The sequence below is a fragment of the Pecten maximus genome, chromosome 2 (genome assembly GCF_902652985.1).
Source record: "Pecten maximus chromosome 2, xPecMax1.1, whole genome shotgun sequence".
In the NCBI taxonomy this organism is placed as follows: Eukaryota; Metazoa; Mollusca; class Bivalvia; order Pectinida; family Pectinidae; genus Pecten; species Pecten maximus.
Window position 1 is genome coordinate 27,941,986 of NC_047016.1, and position 8,469 is coordinate 27,950,454.

Here is an 8,469-nt window from a genome sequence, read left to right on the forward strand (position 1 = left end):
TCCTTTAGTCCAGATATACGTAATGAATTCTTCCGGCCGTGTTGTTCGAGGTCGTTCTGTTTTCCCGCCATTTCCGATACCCGGCTATTCACATTTACAATTTGATCTTCTAATTTGGAAACTGTAAGTTTTAAGTCCTCATTCTCCTGCTCTAAATCACCAACTCGGTCCTCAAGAGCCTCAATACGCTCGGCGTGCTCTAGTTGAATGTCTATACGCAACTTTTCTAATTTCTTCTCCAATACCTCCTCCGTAACTAGGGACTTTAGAATGGTATAAATCTCGTCCAGTCTATCGTCAGTAGTTTTCGCACCAATACCACTGGTCCTGCTAGTGGTCACACTCTGTACCCGCTGAGGTTTATTGCTAGCTGGCATGATTTAGGTTACAGAGTTGATATCTAAGTCAGTTTATAGAGGTGATATCTAAGTCATGTTATAGAGGTGGTATCTACGTCAGGTTATACATGTGATATATACGTCAGGTTATAGAGGTGGTATCTACGTCAGGTTATAGAGGTAGTATCTATGTCAGGTTATAGAGATGATATCTACGTCCGGTTGTAGAGATGGTATCTATGTCAGGTTATAGAGGTGATATCTACGTAAGGTTGTACTCCATTGTTATATACCGAGGATAGCTACAGTATATACAGGTGATATCTACGTTGGGTTGTACTCCATTGTTATATACCGGGGATAGCTTGTACAATATATACAAGTGATATCTACGTAAGGTTGTACTCCATTGTTATATACCGAGGATAGCTACAGTATATACAGGTGATATCTACGCTAGGTTGTACTCCATTGTTATATACAGGTGATATCTACGCTAGGTTGTACTCCATTGTTATATACAGGTGATATCTACGTTAGGTTGTACTCCATTGTTATATACAGGTGATATATCCTTTAAGTTGTATTACATTGTTATATACCGGGGATAGCTACAGTATATACAGGTGATATCTAGCGTTAGGCTGTACTCCATTATTATATACCGGGGATAGCTACAGTATGAACTCCATTATTATATACCGGGGATAGTTACAGTATATACAGGTGATATCCACGTTAGGTTGTACTCCATTCTTATATACAGGTGAAAACTATGTTAGGTCATACTCCATTGGTATATACCGGGGATAGCTACAGTATATACAGGTGATATCTACGCTAGGTTGTACTCCATTGTTATATACCGGGGATAGCTACAGTATATACAGGTGATATCTACGTTAGGTTGTACTCCATTGTTATATACAGGTGATATCTACAGTATATACAGGTGATATCTACGTTAGGTTGTACTCCATGGTTATATACCGGGGATATGTACAATGTTCAGGTGATATCTATGTTAGGTTGTACTCCATTGTTATATACAGGTGATATCTACGTTAGGTTGTACTCAATTGTTATATACAGGTGATATCTACGTTAGGTTGTACTCCATTGTTATATACAGGTGATATCTATGTTAGGTTGTACTCCATTGTTATATACCGGGGATAGTTACAGTATATACAGGTGATATCTATGTTAGGTTGTACTCCATTATTATATACCGGGGATAGCTACAGTATGTACTCCAATATTATATACCGGGGATATCTACAGTATATACAGGTGATATCTACGTTAGGTTGTACTCCATTGTTATATACAGGTGATATCTACGTTAGGTTGTACTCCATTGTTATATACAGGTGATATCTACGTTAGGTTGTACTCCATTGTTATATACAGGTGATATCTACGTTAGGTTGTACTCCATTGCTATATACCGGGGATAGCTACAGTTCATACAGGTGATATCAACGTTAGGTTGTATTCCATTGTTATATACCAAGGATAGCTACAGTATATACAGGTGATATCTACGTTGGGTTGTACTCCATTGTTATATACAGGTGATATCTACGTTAGGTTGTACTCCATTGTTATTTACAGGTGATATCTACGTTGGGTTGTACTCCATTGTTATATACAGGTGATATCTACAGTATATACAGGTGATATCTACGTTAGGTTGTACTCCATTGTTATATACAGGTGATATCTACATTAGGTTGTACTCCATTGTTATATACAGGTGATATCTACATTAGGTTGTACTCCATTGTTATATACAGGTGATATCTACGTTAGGTTGTACTCCATTGTTATATACAGGTGATATCTACGTTAGGTTGTACTCCATTGTTATATACCGGGGATAGCTACGTTAGGTTCTGCTCGGTTTTATACAGCAGGGTAGCTACTGGATATATACTGGTGATTTCCAGTTTTAAATTCAGATATTTCATAGTTCTCAGTTAGATTTACGGTGGTTTTTTAGTGTGGGTTCTCTCTACCGTTAATGTGTGTGTAAGATGACGTAAATGGTGGATATATAGTTCCTGTTCAAGTTGTTTTTGTCTAAAGGTACGGTATGAGGATCGATTCCTTACGAATCTCCCCGGGCTGCCCCAGACACTGTGCAGATGTCGTCAGCTCACCTTTGACAAGAAACATGGTTCTCATCAACATAAGCTTCATCCTTCCCGGCACAGTAATCGTATCAGTAGCTTCACTAACTCAAAGCCCCATGTTGTAAATACTACAGAGTGTCTGGATCATTGAACCAGTAAAGTATCACCGGTTTATGTCCACGCTGAGCCACAGCTGATTACAGACTAATTAATTAAGCTTATTTCTCCGCCGTGTTATGATGGCGATTTTGTATCCTCTCGATCGCTTCATCTCGTACCTGGTACCAAACAGAGAGCTCTTATTGCCGATACTATTTTACCTGCACTGTCGTGAAAAGAAATACATTTCTGCTCGTTTTAGTAAAATATCGGAGTTTCTAGAGTTTCTATCCACAGATTTAAGAAGGATGTACTTTAACAACAGCTTTTGAGCCTACGTCATACTCCGATAAATAGGATTTTTTTTAAAAATAGTAATAATAACAATGTCGAAGTTTTAAACTTCCGTTGCTTTAATCGATGTGAAGGAGTATAGAACAATAGAGAGCATCTTGTGACACTGCAAATGGAAAATCACGGAAATTACATAGGCGAAATGACGACAAATTCTATATTAGAATCATTTCTCTTAAACTAGTTTTATCGGTATGATTCCATAAAGGCACCTTCAGGAAACTTGTGACAGGTGCACATGTAAGAGAACTGTACTCTAGTCATGATTTTTAATATTCGTAATAATAATTGTCAGTTGGAAACACTTTTTAATATAAAACGTTTAATCACATTACTGAAATTGGATTTGGCTTTGGGTTATAATGTTTCTAAAAAATAAAGAAATCCTTCGCTCAGTGCGTGATAGAATCGTGAAAAATAAAGTAACATGTTGATGGTACATGTACTTCTGTAACTAAGATGTTACTTGTGTCAGTCATGCATAGTCGTGAATCGTCATTATCATTCCTTGCACATAAAGGGAGAAAACTCCATTTAAATTTCGTCAATTTATAGGAGACGCTCAAGGCAGATGAGCAACATATGAATTCATTTACACATTTACACGAATTCACATACTGTTGAATAGCCTTTACCAAAGGGTGCCTTATATCAAAAGAAGTCCCTAGAATATGATTTCATGTTGTTTAAAATATTGGTTTTCATAATTCAACACTTCATTTAAGAATCCCTGAAGATTCCTCTTACGACAAAACAGCTGTATGATATATTTCAATTAATAATTAAGCAAATATTGTACCTACCGTATTTACATTATCACACTGAAAGATTGTATTTACATATGTAAGTCTTTTGTTTATTTCTTTCACCAAATTAAGTCACCTCTGCAACTTGAGAACACATCATACAGAATTGAGCTAGACACCCTAGGGGAGGCAACTCTTAGTTTTCTTAATTTTAACTTAACTGGAAATTAAATGACCTCTCTAATACCTAAACCACCAAGGAACACACCTAGGCTACATTTATGACAGTCCGTCAAAAGTGACAGTTGTTCATGTAGTGATTTGGCAGAGTAAGACATGTATGACCAAATTTGCTATATAAATGCTTTTTGAACGTTATTTGTTTTCAATTTATTTATAACGCAGAATATCAGAATAGGTTTTTGATCTCTTTGGAGATAAGACATACATATATTCTTAAATAATTTCATGTATGGCATCGAAAATATTCAAGAACATATACATTTTTGTTTGTTTGAAGCATTAAGAGAATTCAAGGATGTTTGAATGTATATATTTCTATAACATTTAAAAACAAATCTTTTTAATGTAGGTAATGTCATAGACATTAAAACGTATGCCATGGAAAACCATCGTGGGTTAATATTGGCGATAGAGAACGTCTATGGATGTATGATGTTGTATACATGACGTCTGACACACTGCCAAAGTTAATACCGTAGCGCGCGAGAAGGAATTCTACACTGTACGATGTCTATAACTTACCAACAACGTAGCTGTGTCTTATTTAGCACTTTATCTTCAAATGAATCACCCTTATCAGGAGGCATAGATATTTCTACCTAGATTATTAACCTTTTTTCTGAACATTCAAGATTAGATTTGACATATTGATGCCGATAATATCAAAACGAATCACGTGCGCTTGTCCAGTTCCTAACTTGCATACCTGATAAATATGTTTTCTACAAAAATGAAAACAAAAAACAAAAGAAAACAACATGTACGTGCATAAAATTAAAGTCGTTTATTTACACACCCATTAATAATACTGCCCTGCAGGTAGGGCGTGAGAATTGTACCTGCTGCCCACCTTGCATGATCGTAAGAGGCGACTAAATTTGGGATCTTATCTTTTCTCTTCTTTCTGAACAACTTTCTTCTTCCTAATGTCTCCCTTGACAATGCCTCACTTTTGGTCTTCAGTTGAGCGTTCGCCTCTGTGAGGAAGGCTTTGGGTTCTGTCCCCTGGCCGAGACATACCAGAGTCATTAAAAATGGTAGTTGCTACTCCTGCTTAGCGCTCAGCATATTAGGAGTGGGACGACTGGTTCGCCCGTTGTCAGTATAATGTGACCGGGTGGGGTGTGCTGCTGGGTGTCTTCGGCAGTATGCTTCAGTGAGGTAGCACTATAAATCGGCAAAAGTTCCTGCCTATCACAGGGAGACTTAACACGAACATACCACAGCCTCCCAAAACGCACATACGCACTCACAACACGCATGCATGTCGCACGCACGGGAGGCCGTCCTTAAATGACCTTAGCTGTTAATGGGACGTTAAACGAAATAAACCAACCCAACCATTGATACTGATTTTTTTTTATCATTCTACCAGTTGTTCTAAAATACATTTTACATTAAAAAAACGGAGTGATACACGCTGATGTAGATTTACATTTGTATATTGAAAGTTATTTATTCCAAAAACAAATTGTAAATTCCATTACAAAATCTGAAATTAAAAGATTAAAATATGACACAAGTGTATTTAAGAAATTCCACACATACTTCAGCGGACTTAAGGTCAATCCTCAAGAAAAACAAACGACTGAGGAGAATGTCGGGTATTAAAACAACATAAAAAAAATTGTATGAACACTAATAATATATTATTTAAACCTCATATTATTGTACTACAAAGTGCTGTTAATCTACAGACTTCATTTATTTTACAACAATTAGGATAAAATGCTGATCTTTTACCGTGGGAGGAAATCAGAATACCAGGAGAATAAAAATCACGTGGTGGAGCAGGTGCACGTGACTCGCATACTTGTCCACGTCCGAACCGAAGCAGGGCCATCGATTTGATAGGCGAGTGGTCTAGAAAATATGTACAACAGCGCCACCTTATATGACTTAACTGTTCAACTTAATTCCATGAAGTGACTGAATAGCATCCGAGATGTACCAACTGGTCAAATTACATGTAAGTGACTGAATAGCGTCCGAGATGTACCAACTGGTCAAATTACATGTAAGTGACTGAATAGCGTCCGAGATGTACCAACTGGTCAAATTACATGTAAGTGACTGAATAGCATCCGAGATGTACCAACTGGTCAAATTACATGTAAGTGACCTAATAGCGTCCGAGATGTACCAACTGGTCAAATTACATGTAAGTGACTGAATAGCGTCCGAGATGTACCAACTGGTCAAATTGCATGTAAGTGACCGAATAGCGTCCGAGATGTACCAACTGGTCAAATTACATGTAAGTGACTGAATAGCGTCCGAGATGTACCAACTGGTCAAATTACATGTAAGTGACTGAATAGCGTCCGAGATGTACCAACTGGTCAAATTACATGTAAGTGACTGAATTGCGTCCGAGATGTACCAACTGGTCAAATTACATGTAAGTGACTGAATAGCGTCCGAGATGTACCAACTGGTCAAATTACATATAAGTGACTGAATAGCGTCCGAGATGTACCAACTGGTCAAATTATATGTAAGTGACTGAATAGCGTCCGAGATGTACCAACTGGTCAAATTACAAGCACAATGATTGATTCTAAAGATTTGTCATATATATAACCGGAAGAATTGGTCAGCGCTGGAACGTGTACACGTGTATCTGTCCTGTCTGACCTTATTCTAAGAACCAATTGATCTAAGCTGTTCACATCTTCTCGTTGTTTATACCTAACCTCTGCAGACATGAGAAATGTTCATCCTAATGATATGATTCCGTAGAAAAATTTGTGCAGGCAATTTGTTTTGAATCATTTTAAGTGTACATGTTTCAGCGGACACTATATTTTTGCGGTTCCCGTACTGTAACATTGCAAAATATATATTTTTTCATATATTTGATATACGTTATATGTTGAAATCAATGATAAATCGCGTCCATTTCCTGTCAAAATGATACTCTGTCAGATTTTCTTGTACAGTACAAACACCGTAGAATGGTGCTGACATTTTGTCTGCGATATACAAAATATATACAGGTGACCTAAATATATATTATTACCATTGGACTAGAAACAAATTATTATTTACACTACACATATATAAGGTTGTTTAAATAAAAGCTTGAATGTTGTGAGTACACAATTACTAGCCCATTTTTTCTCTGTCTTTGACGTTAAAACGCCGAATTATTCAAAGGTCTGTAACTAGTTATTTATTATATAGGAGAGATTTATATGATCGAAGATCCGATTGGTCTATGCAATGTACATTTGTTTTCCCACCAACAAGAATTAGTGAATTATGAGAGCCGATATGGCATTGTCTCACAATGATATAAGGGAGCATATTGGCAGAGATGAATACAAACACTATTACATTATGTTTTTGTTTCTTCGTATCTGTTATGAACACTCAATCATCAGGCCTATATATATTTTGTACATGTGTCCTTGCTTGTAGCTACCAAGCACTCGTTATAACGCATTAACGGTGAGAATATAACAACCGCTATAAACGTAGGGTGTTTTACATGTACATGTATTGTAATCTATATAGAGATCAAAGTCAGTTTTATACAGAGTCTCTCTGTTCTCGCCTTCTACTCAGCGGAAAGAAACAATTGAAAATTGTCCACCGGTATGATCGAAAAGCATAAATGAATTGTATATCTGAACTCGAGCCAGCAAATTGGAAATATTTTACATTTCTTCATGTAATGTAGGTCAGATGTGGGTATAATTATGTATAATTACAATACAGTAACGGAGTGTAATTAACAGTATACAGATGTCATTGACAACGTGTCTAACGGTTTTGTATAACGCGGGTACACACGGTATACCTGTCTTTTTTTTTTTTTTTTTTTTTTGCAAAATAGATACGACTCTCGTTTCAACTTTCGTAGAATAAAAAATCCAGTAAGAAGGCAGAACTATAAATGAAACCCAGGGGTGTATTAACTCCATAAACAAGGTGAGAATTTCAGTCTTAGATATTAATGACGACACAAGTTTCATAAAAGTCATACCTAGTAATACCTATAAAGAGGGAATGCAACATTTTATGTGTCCCACAACTAACGAACTGACAATAAAAAAGGAAATATATTTTGAGAAAATCCTGTTGTACACACTCAAAATATGCTATAAATCCGTACTTATCGGGTCATTAGGTCCTATATCAGCATTCGAAACACGGATATCACAATAGGTACTCAGACTACAAAATTTAGATAGCATAGGTGATACTGCACCTAGATATAGCTTACGACAATTGGACAGAATGTCAGCCATTTTACAGTGAACATTCAATAAGCATCATATATAAACGGTGTAAGGGTAATCGATTATCCAAGTCTTTGACAGTACCAGTACTGCTAAATAGCCAATCTACTTGTATGTATTACATATCGATTATATAGGTATAACAGATTCTCATTAAAAACAAAGAGTAAATAGTTACAGGTGATACGTATTCTTATCAATGTTTGGTTCATATTTGAATTTCACTTACATGCTACATGTACATGCCTCGTCGCCAGTCACCAGAATTGTTGTAGATTTCTAAACAAGTTATTTCGATATTTAT